The sequence below is a fragment of the Ursus arctos genome, unplaced genomic scaffold (genome assembly GCF_023065955.2).
Source record: "Ursus arctos isolate Adak ecotype North America unplaced genomic scaffold, UrsArc2.0 scaffold_11, whole genome shotgun sequence".
Lineage (NCBI taxonomy): Eukaryota > Metazoa > Chordata > Mammalia > Carnivora > Ursidae > Ursus > Ursus arctos.
The window spans coordinates 54,238,619-54,254,039 of record NW_026622775.1 but is presented as its reverse complement, the minus strand read 5'-3'; the positions used below and the strand labels follow the sequence as shown (position 1 = coordinate 54,254,039).

Genomic DNA, 15,421 nt, shown 5'->3' with positions numbered 1-15,421 from the left:
GGCTTTTTTATTTTATTTTTTTCAGAGGTATTAATGTGCAACCTTCTGAGGACAGCAGAGACCAATTGTCTGAAACAAAGCTGTCTGACAGAGTCAGGTGTTTGTGTTGTATCTTCCTGTAGCTAAAAAAGAAACCTCCAGTGCCATATTCTATCTTGGGTAGACCACAGATAAAAATCCTGGTGCAAGGATGAAGGGAGTCTGTAACTGACCAAAGCTCTCACTGCTCATTCTGCCATAGGACCTATATCCTAGAGTAACTGACAGAGCAAGGACCCACTACCTTTCCTCCCTAGTCCAATGATAAAATTCAAAATAACGGGTATATTTACTAGATTTGGACTATTCATTTCTAACCATGATCAATTTATTCCAGCAATGATCATGATAATTTGTTAGTTTTGAAGATAAATACTGATTATCCTTAATTTCACTATATCATATATTTTGAACAAATAATAGAATTATGATTTTTCTGACTTCTTCAAGGCCACGAAAAAAAGATAAAAAATATTTTTTAGATTATCACTCTTAATAATTGTATTTTGAGTTCATACTTTGAATATTGTTCTTGAGTGCCTACTTTTAATTTTAACTTCATAACAAAATTTAGAATATCTAAAACATATTAGGTTTTATTCTCAAATCCTAAATGACAAGTTGAGCATAAACTACAAAATGTTTTAAAGAATGATTCATTGAAACAGAAAGTGCTCCAGTTATGGAATGAATAAGTCATTGGAGTAGAAGGGGCAGCATAGGGAATATAATCGGTGATATTTTAATAATATGTATGGTGACAGATGGTAGCGTGAACATAATGTATGGAGAAGTTGAATCACTATGTGGTAGACCTGAAACTAATGTAAACACCATGTCAACTATACTCAAATACAAAAACAAAACAAAACAAAACAAAAACCCAAAAAACAAACAAACAAACAAAAAACCCAAAAAACAAAACACCTACAAAATAACAACAAAAAAGAAATAGCTGTAAAATAAACGTGTATAGCAACTCATGTTCCAAATGTTGGTAATCTTAGCAATAGTCAGCTTACAAAAATAGACCTGACTCTTCACACCTAAGTCTGCACCCTTTGAATAAAGACTTCACAGTTCTTCTCACCAAAAGGTGAAGTATAATTGACTCCGCCTTGAATCCAATCTGACATTGTCACTTCTTTTTATTGATAAAATGTGGCAGAACTGAAGGTGTACCTCTCTGGAGCCTAAGCTTCAAGAAGCTTTTGTGCTTTGACTGTTTTTCTTGGAACTCTGCTACCACCATATGAATAGACTGTGCATGACATTACTCATATGACACCATCACCATCATTGTCTCCACTGCCAGCCAGCCAATCAACAGACATGTGAATGCAGCTTTTCTTGGAAAATCAGTCCCCAGCCAACCTGCTGTATGACCACAGCACATGACAGATCCCAGCTGAGACTAGCAGAGCTTAACCCAGATTAGTACAACTGTCTGATGCATAAACATGTGAGCAATAAATATTTATAAATAATATAAATATTTTTTAAGTTACTATTTTTTTGTATAGTCTGTTACACAATAGATAATTGATATAGAAATTGGTTCCTGAACTGGGTAATTGCAATAATAAAAACCTCAGAGCCAGTTGAGGCTGGAAAAATGGAGAAGAAATTTTTAGCGAAGTTTGAGACACAGTGAAGAAATTGTTCTTAGAGGCTAGGAAAATGATAACCTATATTATATAGTTATAAAATAATTATCAAAACAATTGCATACAATAACTAGGAAGATAGAAAACAGATCTCATGTACTCTGAATTTGGCTAAAAAAATATTTCAAGGAGAAATGTTGAAAGTGTCAGCTGGTTAAGAAGGAGGGCTGTGCTCAGGGTGCCTCGGTGGCTCGATCGGTGATGCAGCTGAATCTTGATTTCAGCTCAGGTCATGATCTCAGGGTCCTGGGATGGAGCCCCATGTGGGACTCTGCGTTTGGCAGGGAGTCTGCTTGAGGATTCTCTCTCTCCCTCTCCCCCTCCCACCACTCTCTATCTTTCTCTCTCTTAAATAAAAAAATAAATCTTAAAAAAGAAAAAAAAAAAAAGAGGACCGTGCTCAATTGTTTATAAAGGTGGCCCAACTCTCTCCCTTATATTCCACATCCACAAGCAATGTGACTTTTCAGCCATCATGGGATAGAGTCTGGTCTGTGAATTGCTTTGGCCAATAAGAAGTGGAAGAAATGAGTGCCTGCCGGTTCTGGGCCTAGGCCTCATAGGCCTTGATTCTTCTGCCCTCCCTTTTGTAACAGAGCTTTGCTAGCCTGCTGGATGTTGAGGCATGTGGTCTAGTCATTCCATTACGGACAAAAGCCAGTCAATCACCAAATCAGTGAATGAGATTATTTCGGAATAGTTACTCCTAGCCTACCTACAAACTGACTATGGACATATGAACAAATCTGTACTAAATATGTCGAACTTGGTCCAGACCAGAGGATCCGTCCAAGCAAACTATATTTACATCAGAATTGCTTTATGATTAGTTTTTAAGCCACTAAGTGTTAGAAGTTTTTGTTATGTAATAATAAATGTTATATACTCTTATCCCCCGGTATCCCTCCTCTCCCCATCTGAAGGTTGACATTTCATAGATAGAGATCCATTTTCTCGATTTATCTACTAACTTTTACTTTAAAAAGCAAATACCGATGGTTGAGGTGGGAATCAATTGATTGTGTCCTTTACTGACTTGAGGTGAGGTAGGATGAGATTTGAAGACTTGGGAGAAGACTGAGGATCTAGGGAAAAAACTGTCTGATTGACAAGAAAACTTCATTTTCTTATGAGTAGAAGGATTATAAATTGAAGGCTTGAGTCCTCTGTTCTAGAATTTAAATGATACTAGAAAGAAAAGATAGTAGAAGTTGATGGATGTTTTCTTTACAAAACACATGTGTATGGAGAGCTCTGGACGGAAGTCGTATGTAGTATGCATTTTTCAATTTAGGGACAGTGGTGGTCCTTTGGAAGACCTAGATGTCAGTAATGCCCAGGAAGCAAACTTTTGGAAGTTTATGTGACCCTTTTAGATACACAAAAAAGCACAATATGTTGTACCTGCCTTGCCTCCATTTCCACTAATTCTTCTAAGATAAACTTTATTTTGTGTTGTAAGAATGTTCCTCCTCACAGTCAGCCTATGGGTGTGCATGTGGCCTTAGTTTCAAAGGAAACAAGTGATCTAAGCCAGGCAAGGGATTAAATTCTGGGCATTTTCTGGAACTGTTGGAAAGGAACATGTATCTTACCATGAGTGTTAGTAAGCTTTTTGATGTGAGTCTTTGTACATATAACTACCTTGCTATCACCAAAGGAGAGCAGGCTTAAAAATTAAAGTAAATCAGAGAAATAATGCACCTGAAGGTTGAGCAGAAAAATTTCTGATGAACTTGATTGAGTCTTGAATCCAGCAAGGGGCTCAATCTAGATCTATCCCCTGGCTTTTTAATTTTGGGGAAAAAATATTTCCTTTTTCCTTAAACCTGCATTAGTTGAGCGATTGTCCCTTGTAAACAAAAGATTTTTAATGAATGAATCTTGAATTTACATTAGCAGAGGGCATTCAGCTAAGCTAAATGTTGGTAGTAACCAATGGAAAAAATGTATAAAATTTTGAAGTACTGTTAGGAATACGAATGTTAGTAATTTTAAATTTCTGAAAAAAGACTCACAACCTGGCATTGTTGGCATAGCCCAGTGGCGAGCAGAAAAATAAAAAAAATAGAAAGAAGAAGAAATCATCTAACATGCTGAATTTTTGAGACAGAGGACTGTCCTCCAGAAGAACCTAGGTCATAGATGTTTGAGCAAATTTTAATAAATTCAAACTGAGTTTTTAAACAGCTTGTAATTCTTACACAATCATACTGATTATGCTATAGACATAATTGATGGTATCAAAATTTTAATACCTCTAAGCTAAGTAAGGAGTTAAAAAATAAATTATTTAGGGATGCCTCGGTGGCTCAGTTGGTTAAGTGTCTGCCTTGGGCTCAGGTCATGATCCCAGGGTTCTGGGGTGGAGTCCTGTATTGGGCTCCTTGCTCAGCAAGGAGCCTACTTCTTCCTCTGCCTGCAACTCCTCCTGCTTGTGCTCTCTCTCTCTGACAAATAAATTAATAAAATCTTTAAAAAAGTAAATTATTTAAATAGAATATTCTTAATATTGCTTATTGAGATAAAATTGCAAGTGTATTAAAACTAAAATGGTGCTCTTTAGTTAACTAGATCTTATTCAGGTTAACAATACACTACGTTTCTTATAATATAGTAGTACTAACAAAACACTTAAATCCCAAGGTCAGTTTTTTTTTTTTGATTGGAAATGTTTTTTTTTTTTTAATGATTTTTTATTATATTATGTTAGTCACCATACAGTACATTGCCGGTTTCCGATGTAAGGCTCGATGATTCATTAGTTGTGTATAACACCCAGTGCACCATGCAATACGTGCCCTCCTTACTACCCATCACCGGTCTACCCCATTCCCACACTCCCCTCCCCTCTGAGGTCCTCAGTTTGTTTCTCATAGTCCATAGTCTCTCATGTTTCATTCCCCTTCTGATTACCCCCCCTTTCTTTATCCCTTTCTTCCCCTACCAATCATCCTAGTTCTTATGTTCCATAGATGAGAGAAATCATATGATAGTTGTCTTTCTCTGCTTGACTTATTTCACTTAGCATTATCTCCTCCAGTGCCGTCCATGTTGTAGCAAATGTTGAGAACTCGTTCTTTCTGATAGCTGAGTAATATTCCATTGCATATATGGACCACAACTTCTTAATCCAGTCATCTGTTGAAGGGCATCTCGGCTCCTTCCACGATTTAGCTATTGTGGACATTGCTGCTATGAACATTGGGGTGCATATGGCCCTTCTCTTCACTACGTCTGTATCTTTGGGGTAAACACCCAGTAGTGCAATGGCTGGATCATAGGGTAGCTCAATTTTTAACTTTTTAAGGGACCTCCACACTGTTTTCCAGAGTGGCTGTACCAACTTGCATTCCCACCAACAATGTAGGAGGGATCCCCTTTCTCCACAACCTCTCCAGCAATTGTTGTTTCTTGCCTTGTCTGTTTTTGCCATTCTAACTGGCGTAAGGTGGTATCTCAGTGTGGTTTTGATTTGAATTTCCTTGATGGCTAATGATTTTGAACATTTTTTCATGTGTCTGTTAGCTATTTGTATGTCTTCATTGGAAAAGTGTCTGTTCATATCTTCTGCCCATTTTTTGATTTGTTTATTTGTTTCTCGTGTATTGAGTTTGAGAAGTTCTTTGTAGATCTTGGATACCAGTCCTTTATCTGTAGTGTCATTTGCAAATATCTTCTCCCATTCCGTGGGCTGCCTCTTAGTTTTTCTGACTGTTTCCTTGGCTGTGCAGAAACTTTTAATCTTGATGAAGTCCCATAAATTCATTTTATCTTTTGTTTCTCTTGCCTTTGGGGATGTGTCATGAAAAAGGTTGCTTTGGCCGATGTCATAGAGGTTGCTGCCTATGTTCTCCTCTAGAATTTTGATGGATTCCTGTCTCACATCGAGGTCTTTCATCCATTTGGAGTTTATTTTTGTGTATGGTGTGAGATAGTGGTCAAGTTTCAGTCTTTTGCATGTAGCTGTCCAATTTTCCCAGCACCATTTATTGAAGAGACTGTCTTTTTCCCACCGGATGTTTTTTCCTGCTTTATCAAAGATTAGTTGCCCAAAGCCAAGGGTCCATTTCTGGGCTCTCTATTCTGTTCCATTGGTCTATGTGTCTGTTTTTGTGCCAGTACCATGCTGTCTTTGTGATCACAGCTTTGCAGTACAGCTCGAAATCCGGCATTGTGATGCCCCCAGCTTTGTTTTTCCTTTTCAACAGTTCCTTGGAGATTTGGGGCCTTTTCTGTTTCCATACAAATTTAAGGACTATTTGTTCCAGTTCTTTGAAAAATGTCCTCGGTATTTTGATCGGGATAGCATTGAAAGTGTAGATTGCTCTGGGTAGCATGGACATTTTAACTATGTTAATTCTTCCGATCCATGAGCATGGAATATCTTTCCATCTTTTTATGTCTTCCTCAATGTCTTTCAAGAGTGATTTATAGTTTCTAGAATATAGGTCCTTTATGTCTCTGGTTAAGTTAATTCCAAGGTAACGTATGGTTTTTGGTGCTATTGTAAATGGGATGGATTCCCTAATTTCTCTTTCTTCAGTCTCGTTATTTGTGTACAGAAATGCAACTGATTTCTGAGCATTGATTTTGTATCCCGCCACGTTACTGAATTGCTCTATAACTTCTAATAGTTTGGGAGTGGATTCTTTTGGGTTTTCCATATACAGTATCATGTCATCTGCAAAGAGAGACATTTTGACTTCTTCTTTGCCGATTTGGATACCTTTGATCCCTTTTTGTCGTCTGATTGCTGTTGCAAGGACTTCTAGTACTATGTTGAATAATAGTGGCGAGAGTGGGCATCCTTGTCGAGTTCCTGATCTTAAGGGAAAGGCTTCCAGCTTTTCCCCATTGAGAATAATATTTGCAGTAGGCTTTTCATAGATGGGTTTATGAGATTGAGAAATGTACCTTCTATTCCTACACTCTGAAGGGTTTTAATCAGGAAAGGATGCTGTATTTTGTCAAATGCTTTTTTCGGCATCGATTGAGAGGATCATATGGTTCCTGAGTCTTTTCTTGTTGATATGATGTGTCACGCTGATTGATTTGCGAATATTGAACCACGCTTGCATCCCAGGTATGAATCCCACTTGATCGTGATGGATAATCCTTTTAATGTACTGTTGGATTCTATTAGCAAGTATCTTGTTGAGGATTTTGGCATCCATATTCATTAGGGAAATCGGTCTGTAATTCTCCTCTTTGAGGGGGGTCTTTGCCTGGTTTGGGGATCAAGGTAATATTGGCCTCATAGAATGAGTTTGGTAGCTTTCCTTCTGTCTCTATTTTTTGAAATAGCTTTAGGAGAATAGGTATTATTTCTTCTTTGAATGTTTGGTAGAATTCCCCAGGAAAACCGTCCGGGCCTGGAGTTTTGTTATTTGGAAGGTTGTTTATCACTGACTCAATTTCTTCATAATTAATTGGCCTGTTTAGGAAATCAATTTCTTCCTGTTTCAATCTTGGTAGTTTATAGGTTTCCAGGAAGGATTCCATCTCTTCCAGATTGCTTAGTTTATTGGCATATAGCTGCTGATAAAAATTTCTAATAATCCTTCCAATTTCAATGGTGTTCGTCGTGACCTCTCCTTTTTCATTCATAATTTTAATAATCTGGGTCCTTTCTCTTTTCTTTTGGATAAGTCTTGCCAGTGGTCTGTCAATTTTATTGATTCTCTCCAAGAACCAGCTTCTAGTCCTGTTGATCTGCTCTACTGTACTTCTGGTTTCTACTTGATTGATTTCAGCTCTAATTTTGGTCAACTGCTTCCTCGTGCATGGATTAGGCCTGTCCCTCTGTTGCTGTTCCAGCTTCTTGAGGTGAGAATATAAAAACTGCATTTTAGAGTTTTCTATTCTTTTGAGTGAGGCTTGGATGGCTATGTATTTCCCCCTTAGGACTGCCTTTGCAGTATCCCATAGGTTTTGGACTATTGTATTTTCATTCTCATTGGTCTCCATAAATTGTTTAATTTGATTTTTGATTTCCTGGTTTATCGAGTCATTCCTGAGCAGGATGGTTCTTAGTCTCCAAGTGTTTGAGTTTCTTCCAAATTTTTCCTTGTGGTTGAGTTCCAATTTCAGAGTGTTGTGGTCTGAGAATATGCAGGGGATAATTTCAATCTTTTGGTATCGGTTGAGACCTGTTTTGTGTCCCAGAACATGGTCTATTCTTGAGAATGTTCCATGGGCATTAGAATAGAATGAGTATTCTTTGGTTCTGGGGTGTAGTGTTCTTTATATATCTATGAGGTCCAACTCGTTGAGTATGGCATTCAAAGCCTTTGATTCTTTGCTTAGTTTTTGCCAGGGTGTTCTGTCTATTTCTGAGAGTGGAGTGTTGAGGTCCCCTACTATTAATGTATTTTTATTTATATGTCTCTTTATTCTGGTTAAGAGTTGGCTTGTGTATCTTGCTGCTCCCCTGTTGGGGGCATATATTTTTATAATTGTCATATCCACTTGTTGAATACTTCCTTTAAGAATAATATAGTGCCCTTCTGCGTCTCTAACTATAGTCTCTAGTTTAAAATCCAATCTATCTGATATGAGAATTGCTACCCTAGCTTTCTTTTGAGGTCCATTTGCATGAAAGATGGTACTCCATCCCCTTACTCTCAGTCTGAATGCATCTTTGGGTTCGAAATGAGTCTCTTGTAGACAGCAAATGGATGGGTCATTTCTTTTTATCCAATCTGCAACCCTGTGGTGTTAATGGGATGGTTCAAACCATTTACATTAAGACTGAGTACTGAGAGATAGAATTTTAATGATGCCATGTTGACAGTAAAGTCTTTGTTTGTATTGGCTGTGACTTTCTGTTCTGTATCACTCTTGGGGCCTTTTTACCTTTATAGAACCCCCCGTAATATCTCCTGTAGGGCTGGTTTCGTGGTTATGAAATTGGTTAGTGACTGGCGATTCTGAAATGTCTTTATTTCTCCATCAATTCTGAATGACAGCCTTGCTGGATAAAGGATCCTTGGCTGCATGTTTTTCTCTGAAAGAGCTTTAAAAATGCTCCCCCAACCCTTTCTCTCATTCCAGGTCTGTGTAGACAGGTCTGACGTAATTCTGATGCCTTTGCCTTGGTACGTGAGAAATTTCTTTGCCCTGGCCGCTTTCAATACTGTATCCTTGGATCTAATATTTGCGAAATGCACTATGACGTGACGTGGCGTAGGTTTGTCGTGGTTGAGCTTGGGAGGGGTCCTCTCTGCCTCTTGGACACGAATGTTTGTTTCCCTCGCTAGATTAGGGAAGTTTTCAGCTACAATTTGTTCAAATATCTCTTCTAGACCTCTGTTTTTCTCCACCCCCTCGGGGATGCCAATGATTCTAACATTGGATCGTTTCACTGAGTCAGTAATCTCCCGTATCCTACATTCTTGGGTGTGGATTTTTTTAAGACCATCTTCTATTTTCATTTTTCCTCTATTAACCCATCCTCCAATTCACTAACCCTTTCCTCTGCTTCGGTGACCCTGGCCGTCAGAGCCTCTAGTTTTGCCTGCATTTGGCTCATAGAATTTTTAATTTCTGTCAGATTCGCTCTCATTTCTGTCCTTAGGGATTCTGTATTCTCAGTAACCTTTTCGTTAATACTTTTTTCAATTCTCCTCATCATTTTGACCATCGTTACTCTGAATTCCATTTCTGATACTTTGGTTACTTCCATATCCATTATTTCTGTGGCAGAGGTCACAGACTCACTGTCTTTTCTTTGCTGGGGGAGGCTTCTCCTTCTTGTCATTCTGATGAGGAGAGGTTGAGGGGTTGTACAGAGCCCAAATTATTGACTGGGTCCCAGGCCGTGCCCCTTGTTTTATAGGGATCTTAGGGATGTGGGCTTCTTCTTTAAAGATTTTATTTATTTATTTATGTGGCAGCCAACCAGCGAGAGAGGGAACAGAAGCAGGGGAGTGGGAGAGGAAGAAGCAGGCTCCCAGCGGAGGAGCCCGATGAGGGACTCCTTTCCGGAACACCGGGATCAAGCCCTAAGCCGAAGATAGGCGCTCAATGACTGCGCCACCCAGGCGCCCGGGTTGTGGGCTTCTTGATTTTTCAGCCTGCCTTCTGGGGGAGGGGCCTGCCGCGCCGGTACTCAGGCAACCCTGTTTGGGTAGAGTCTCCGTGTCCCCTGTGAGGGGGGATGGGGATGGGTATGCTCTGAGCCGGTATTTCCAGGCTTTTGTTCTCTGGCGGCTCTCCCTGGGTTTTTGCTGTGCCTCTTCTGAGATTCAGAGCAGCAGCGGCCGAATTTCAGCCTCTGTCACAGAACAGAGGGATTGCGGCCCCGTTCTCCACTGATGTTCTGGCCACTTTAACTCTGTTTCTGTTGGTGCTGCTCAACCCTGCAGCGTCCCGGGATGTGCGCCCCACACCTGGCGTCCCAGCCCTCACTTCCAGGGCCAGCACGTCTCTGTCCTTTGTGTTTCTAACGCCGCCAGCCGCCAGCCACCCCGAGCGCGCTCTGGAAGCTCCCGGTCTCAGTCTGGATCCCGTGAGCACACCGGGATTCCGGTGTTCCGCGAGATGCTTGGTGGTGCGCGCACCCGGCTCACGGTCTCAGTCTGCTGTTTTGCGGGTGCCGACCGCGAGCCCGCCCGCTCTCCCGTGCAAGTGGCTACCGCTTCCCGGCGCCCGAACGCGGCGGCTCCCTCCCCCTTCCGTTTATCTTCCGATATCTGTGCACAGTTTCATGGCTCCCCGCTTCGTACCTCAATACTCAGCGCTGGAGATGTTCATTTGTAGAGATCCAGATGCGTCTTCCTGCGTCTCAGGCTGGTTCCGTGGTTGTTTAGGCTGGTCTGGTACCTATCCAGCTCGACTCGGAGGACCGGCTGAAAAAGGTGTCTCCTACTCCTCCTCCATCTTAACTCCTCGGAAATCCAAGGTCAGTTTTAAAATGCAATTTGACCTATTTTTCATATGATACTGCGGGATAATTATTGTTTTGTATTGTTTTAGCTTCAATTTACTGCTCTAAACTATAAAAAATGATAATTGACTCCTTTTGTGCTTTTAAAATACTAATCATTATTCTCCAATGTTGAAGTGTTTCCACTTTCTATTAGTAGGTAAAAACATACTTGCTGTATTTCATTTTTTTTAAATAATGAACAAAACCTGTATGTTTATCTTGGTTTTATGACTTCCATCTTTAGATATACTTAGAATTTCATAAATGTCACATGATGTTTACTTAAGGGTAGCAACATAAAACAACTCAAAATTTCAGGGTTTTAATCTGTAAAACTATAAAAGTCATCAATATCTTCCAAATTACTGTTTTTCCAACTGTTAAATGGAACTTTGCCTTTCCAATTTCTAATTTATCAATCACTAGAAACAGGTTAGTTTCACAATTGAACCTTGGTTTTGAAAGATGAATTCTCTTCTATTGATTGCTCTTTTGAAATAATGTAGCAGTTCCAATTGATTCTGGCTTGTTTTCAGGTTCAGGTCAGGTTTCACCTCAAGTTCAGTTGTATAATTAATTAAACTGAATGTCTCACAGAGCCCTGGAAAACACAGGGCTCCTGCAATGATTCTAATCCCCATGTTACTAAAATAAAGCACCTTACACCTTAAGTGTCTCCTGATGTTATGCCCAAATTAGCCTGTCTCTCCACATTTATACCCCTGAATTAATTTTGAGCATATGTCAGGTGTTAATAGTCATGGTTACATTTTTTTAAATAGAAGTTCAATTTCCCCACCATGAACAGAATCATAAAGCTTGATTCCACCATTGGTCCTCTATGCTCTGTGTACTTACTATATAGACTTAAAACTGGACAACACTATGGCTCACTTGTAGATATAATGACTAAATCTTAAGTTCCACTTTCAATTTGAATCAACCCTAGTCTTCAAGGCTCATCAAGGCATTGGAGGATATGAGACTAGAACAGAAGCTCACAGGAGTGGGAGAACAGAGCCAGATAATTAGGTTTTAATTATATTGTCATTATTAAACTTCCTGTTAATGATAGCAATGAGAACATTTATAAAAGTAATTTTCTTTTAAAATTTCTCTTCAGGTTTCACTGTAAGATAATGGGAAGTGGTGATCTGATCAGAAAAAACTGTAGGCCTTGACTTCCCACTGGTCCAGGTTTGAATCCAACTGTTTTTCTCTTCATTCATACTATGTGATCTTGTATTATTTAAATTCCATGAACTTCAGTGTTCTTATATGCATAACAATATGCCCAGGATTTTAATTTCTAATTTACATTATTATCTTGTGCAAAATGTGAGACACTTACCTAGAAAGCGCCTAGAATTGTTCATTGCACAAAATATTATTCCACATATTAGCCTTTTATTTTATAAGTGATATAATGAAATAAAATGTATAACTCTTTGGAAGTTCACTTTGCTTCCAGAGAGATTAGGCCTGTTGTTTAGGGTCAGTTGCCCATCTGGACAGCAGATAGGAGGCTAAGAGGTTAAACAGCAGGGTGCTCACTTGATTTATCTTCATCTTAATCAAATCATAATTACACCAAGGCACATGGAACCACCAAATATATTTTGAGTTATTGTGATCCTTCTGGGTCAGATGTGGATTGACATCAGTCCTAAAACAAGGCTGTTGTTTAAAAATTATAGAACACATGGAAAATGATTACATATTGAATTATATAGGTTTTTAGTAATAGAACAAAGAACATCTGGAAAATACATATTAGTATTTGGAGAGAAATTTCCTTATAGATGTCTACCTTTCAAAAGCTGAAGAGAAAACATTTATGTCCTCCCCAGCTTCACTATCTGTCACCAAGAAAAGTGTTACAACTACATTAATCAGAAAGTAAAACAAAGGATGAGTATTCAGTTATCAAAACGGATGACTAAAATGAGAACTGAGGGAAAAAAACATAAAAATCCTGTGAAATGTATCTAGTGATGTGGATTTTGCAACTCAAATCCATTTCTATGGCTAAAAGGGTATATGATTGTCTGGGAATCTTTCATTCATAGATATGCCTCAAATATCACACCACACAGTAAAGAAGAAAAATGAAACAAATGTTCATTTGAAAATATAGCCCTCCATAAAGGAATTTATGGCCTCTTAAAAGCATAGAAGGCACAGGAAATAATCATGTTTCTACTCCTAAGTTCTTTTCATAGACTTTGCACTGAATGGCACCATATAAACAGGTGCTTGATGTATAAGAAAACAATCTCTCACTCTGATTCAATAAGATCTACATCTTATAAACGGTATATTTCTTATATATTCAGTGTGAACTGTAAGGATGGAATCTAAATATGTATAATCCCCAAGGACATCATCAATGTTGTCACAGTGTGAGTTAATACTGGGATGAGCTCAGCATGCCCATGACAGTGTAGCACCATCGTCTTGAATGCTGGTGAGTGTCTGACATAAGGTGTGTCTGAGTCCTAGATTTCTGTGACAGGGAGCTCTTTCTTCTGATTCCATTTCAATTGGCTGTTTTTGTCTTAAACCACCTCATTGTTAATTCTGTCAAATTTCACCAGTCTCAAGAAAGATCAGCATTGAGAATTAATTTATAAAATAATAACAATCCCAAAGAATATTAGCGCAGACACATGAAGAATGTAATTAACACAGCTGAGATTCCTACTACCAGCCCCCTGACTTCAAAGACTTTTATTTTTCTCTAGCCACATTACCCTCTCTGATAGTAGCCTCAGACGAACGAGTAAGAATTTATGTAATGGTGGGCAGCCTGGAGTCGGTGCAAGTAGGCTGTTTCTTGCACCTTGACTCCAGCCCCTCATGAGAGTCCTGTGCACACACCTTGCAAGCGATGGCACCGTGAGACCGATTTCCAGTGTAGGAATGGATCGCAGCAGTTAACATTGCTGCTGGGACAGCTGTGATTGGTTATCTAGCTTACAGAAGATTTTATGTTAAAGAGCATTGCAACAAATCTATGGTAAACCTTCACATCCAGAAAGACAAACCTAAAATTTTGACATGGAAGATTTGGGAGACAAAGCTGTGTGCTGCCATTGTTGGAGGTCCAGGAAGTTTCCATTCTGTGATGGATCTAACACAAAACACAATGAAGATACTGGAGACAACATGGGACCTCTAATCATTAAGAAAAAGGAAACTTAAATGGACAGTTTCGTTGCTGCAAGCTAACTTGTCATGACGTTACCTGATTGTCTAATTAGAATGACTACCGCTTCTGTATAAACTCACCTCCCCTGGGTTCTAGATGGGGTATTGGAAACTGCAGCTTTCTTTTCTTTCTTTTTAGAGATGTTATTTATTTATTTGAGAGAGAGAGAGGATGAGAGAGAGAGAGAGTGAGCGTGAGAGGGGGAGGGTCAGAGGGAGAAGCAGACTCCCCACTGAGCAGGTACCCCCCCCCCCCAACTCGGGATATGATCCTGGGGCTCCAGGATCATGACCTGAGCAAAAGGCAGTCTCTTAACCTACTGAGGCACCCAGGCGCCCTGCAGCTTTCACATTCATGGCATTTGCCTTACTTGTTGAACCATCATGGTGCACATTTACTTAAACAAAAAAATGAAAAAATAAAAACCAACCTCATGGCCTCTGGCTTATTTTGGTCTTGTAAGGATCCATTTCTTTACATTAAAATAATTATATTAGAATATAGTCATATGTTGAAGTTAGCATATTAAATTATTCTCAGGAAAAAAAAGGAATTTATGTAATGATATTCTCATTACTAGAAGTATTTGCATATTAGACCCATGGAATGAAATTCAGCATGGGAAGAATTAGGTGTTGCGATTAGAAACACAAAATTCTCTGTTACTTATTATTGCTTTATTTTTGAGTGTACTTAGCAATGCAGTTCCTTCTCGCATTGGAAGAAAAAACTGCTATGTGTTCAGCTGGCAAATTAAATTATAACTTTCTGCCATCATAATAAAATAGGGAATGTCTCGATGTTTGATAGAAATAAAATATTTAATGTGGTGCTTTTTAAAATCTGTTGTGGAGAAAAGACTTTGATATTAAATTTAATTCCACTGAATTCAACTGAATGCAAAACCTATTTATTGAATACTTGAAATACCAAACCTAGTTCTGGGTACATTGGCTATAACACTCACTGTACATTGGCTACATTCACTGCCTTTCAATAGGTAAACATACTGTAGTTTGAGCCTTAAGGCTACAATTGCTTTAATCAATGCTCAGTCTGTGGCATTTAGTATGGTTCTAGGCTTTTATGAATGACCTGTGGGTTAGGTTTAAGTCAAACACACACATACACACCTTTTACTACTCATTGTGATTTTTATTTTTTATTTTTTAAAAAGATTTTATTTATTTATTAGAGAGAGAGAGAGCACAAGCAGTGGAGAGAAGCAGAAGGTGAGGGAGAAGTAGGCTCCCAGCTGAGCCAGGAGCCCCACGTGGGGCTTGATCCCAGGACTCTGGGATCATGACCTGAGCCGAAGGCAGATGCTTAACCGACTGAGCCACGCAGGCGCCCTTCACTGTGATTTTTGACTTCTAATTCCTCCTTAGCTTTGAAGTAAAAGCTTATTTCTTGGGGAGAAGTGGTCAAGTAAGACACAGTCTGATCCTTAGTTTCTCCTCCAGAACATTTTGTCCTACAGACAGGATCCCCATAGACTTTGGTCTCTTTGATATCACATATGCAAATGTTTCAGGAGATATGTATTTTTTCTTAAATAGAGCTTTGAAGAGC

The 15,421-nt window shown here is 39.0% G+C and overlaps 1 pseudogene; it reads left to right on the top strand.

Moving 5' to 3' along the window:
- Positions 1-4,735: 4,735 nt before the first annotated feature.
- On the top strand, positions 4,736-13,842 carry LOC113245488 (CDGSH iron-sulfur domain-containing protein 1-like; annotated as a pseudogene).
- The last annotated feature ends 1,579 nt before the right edge of the window (positions 13,843-15,421 follow it).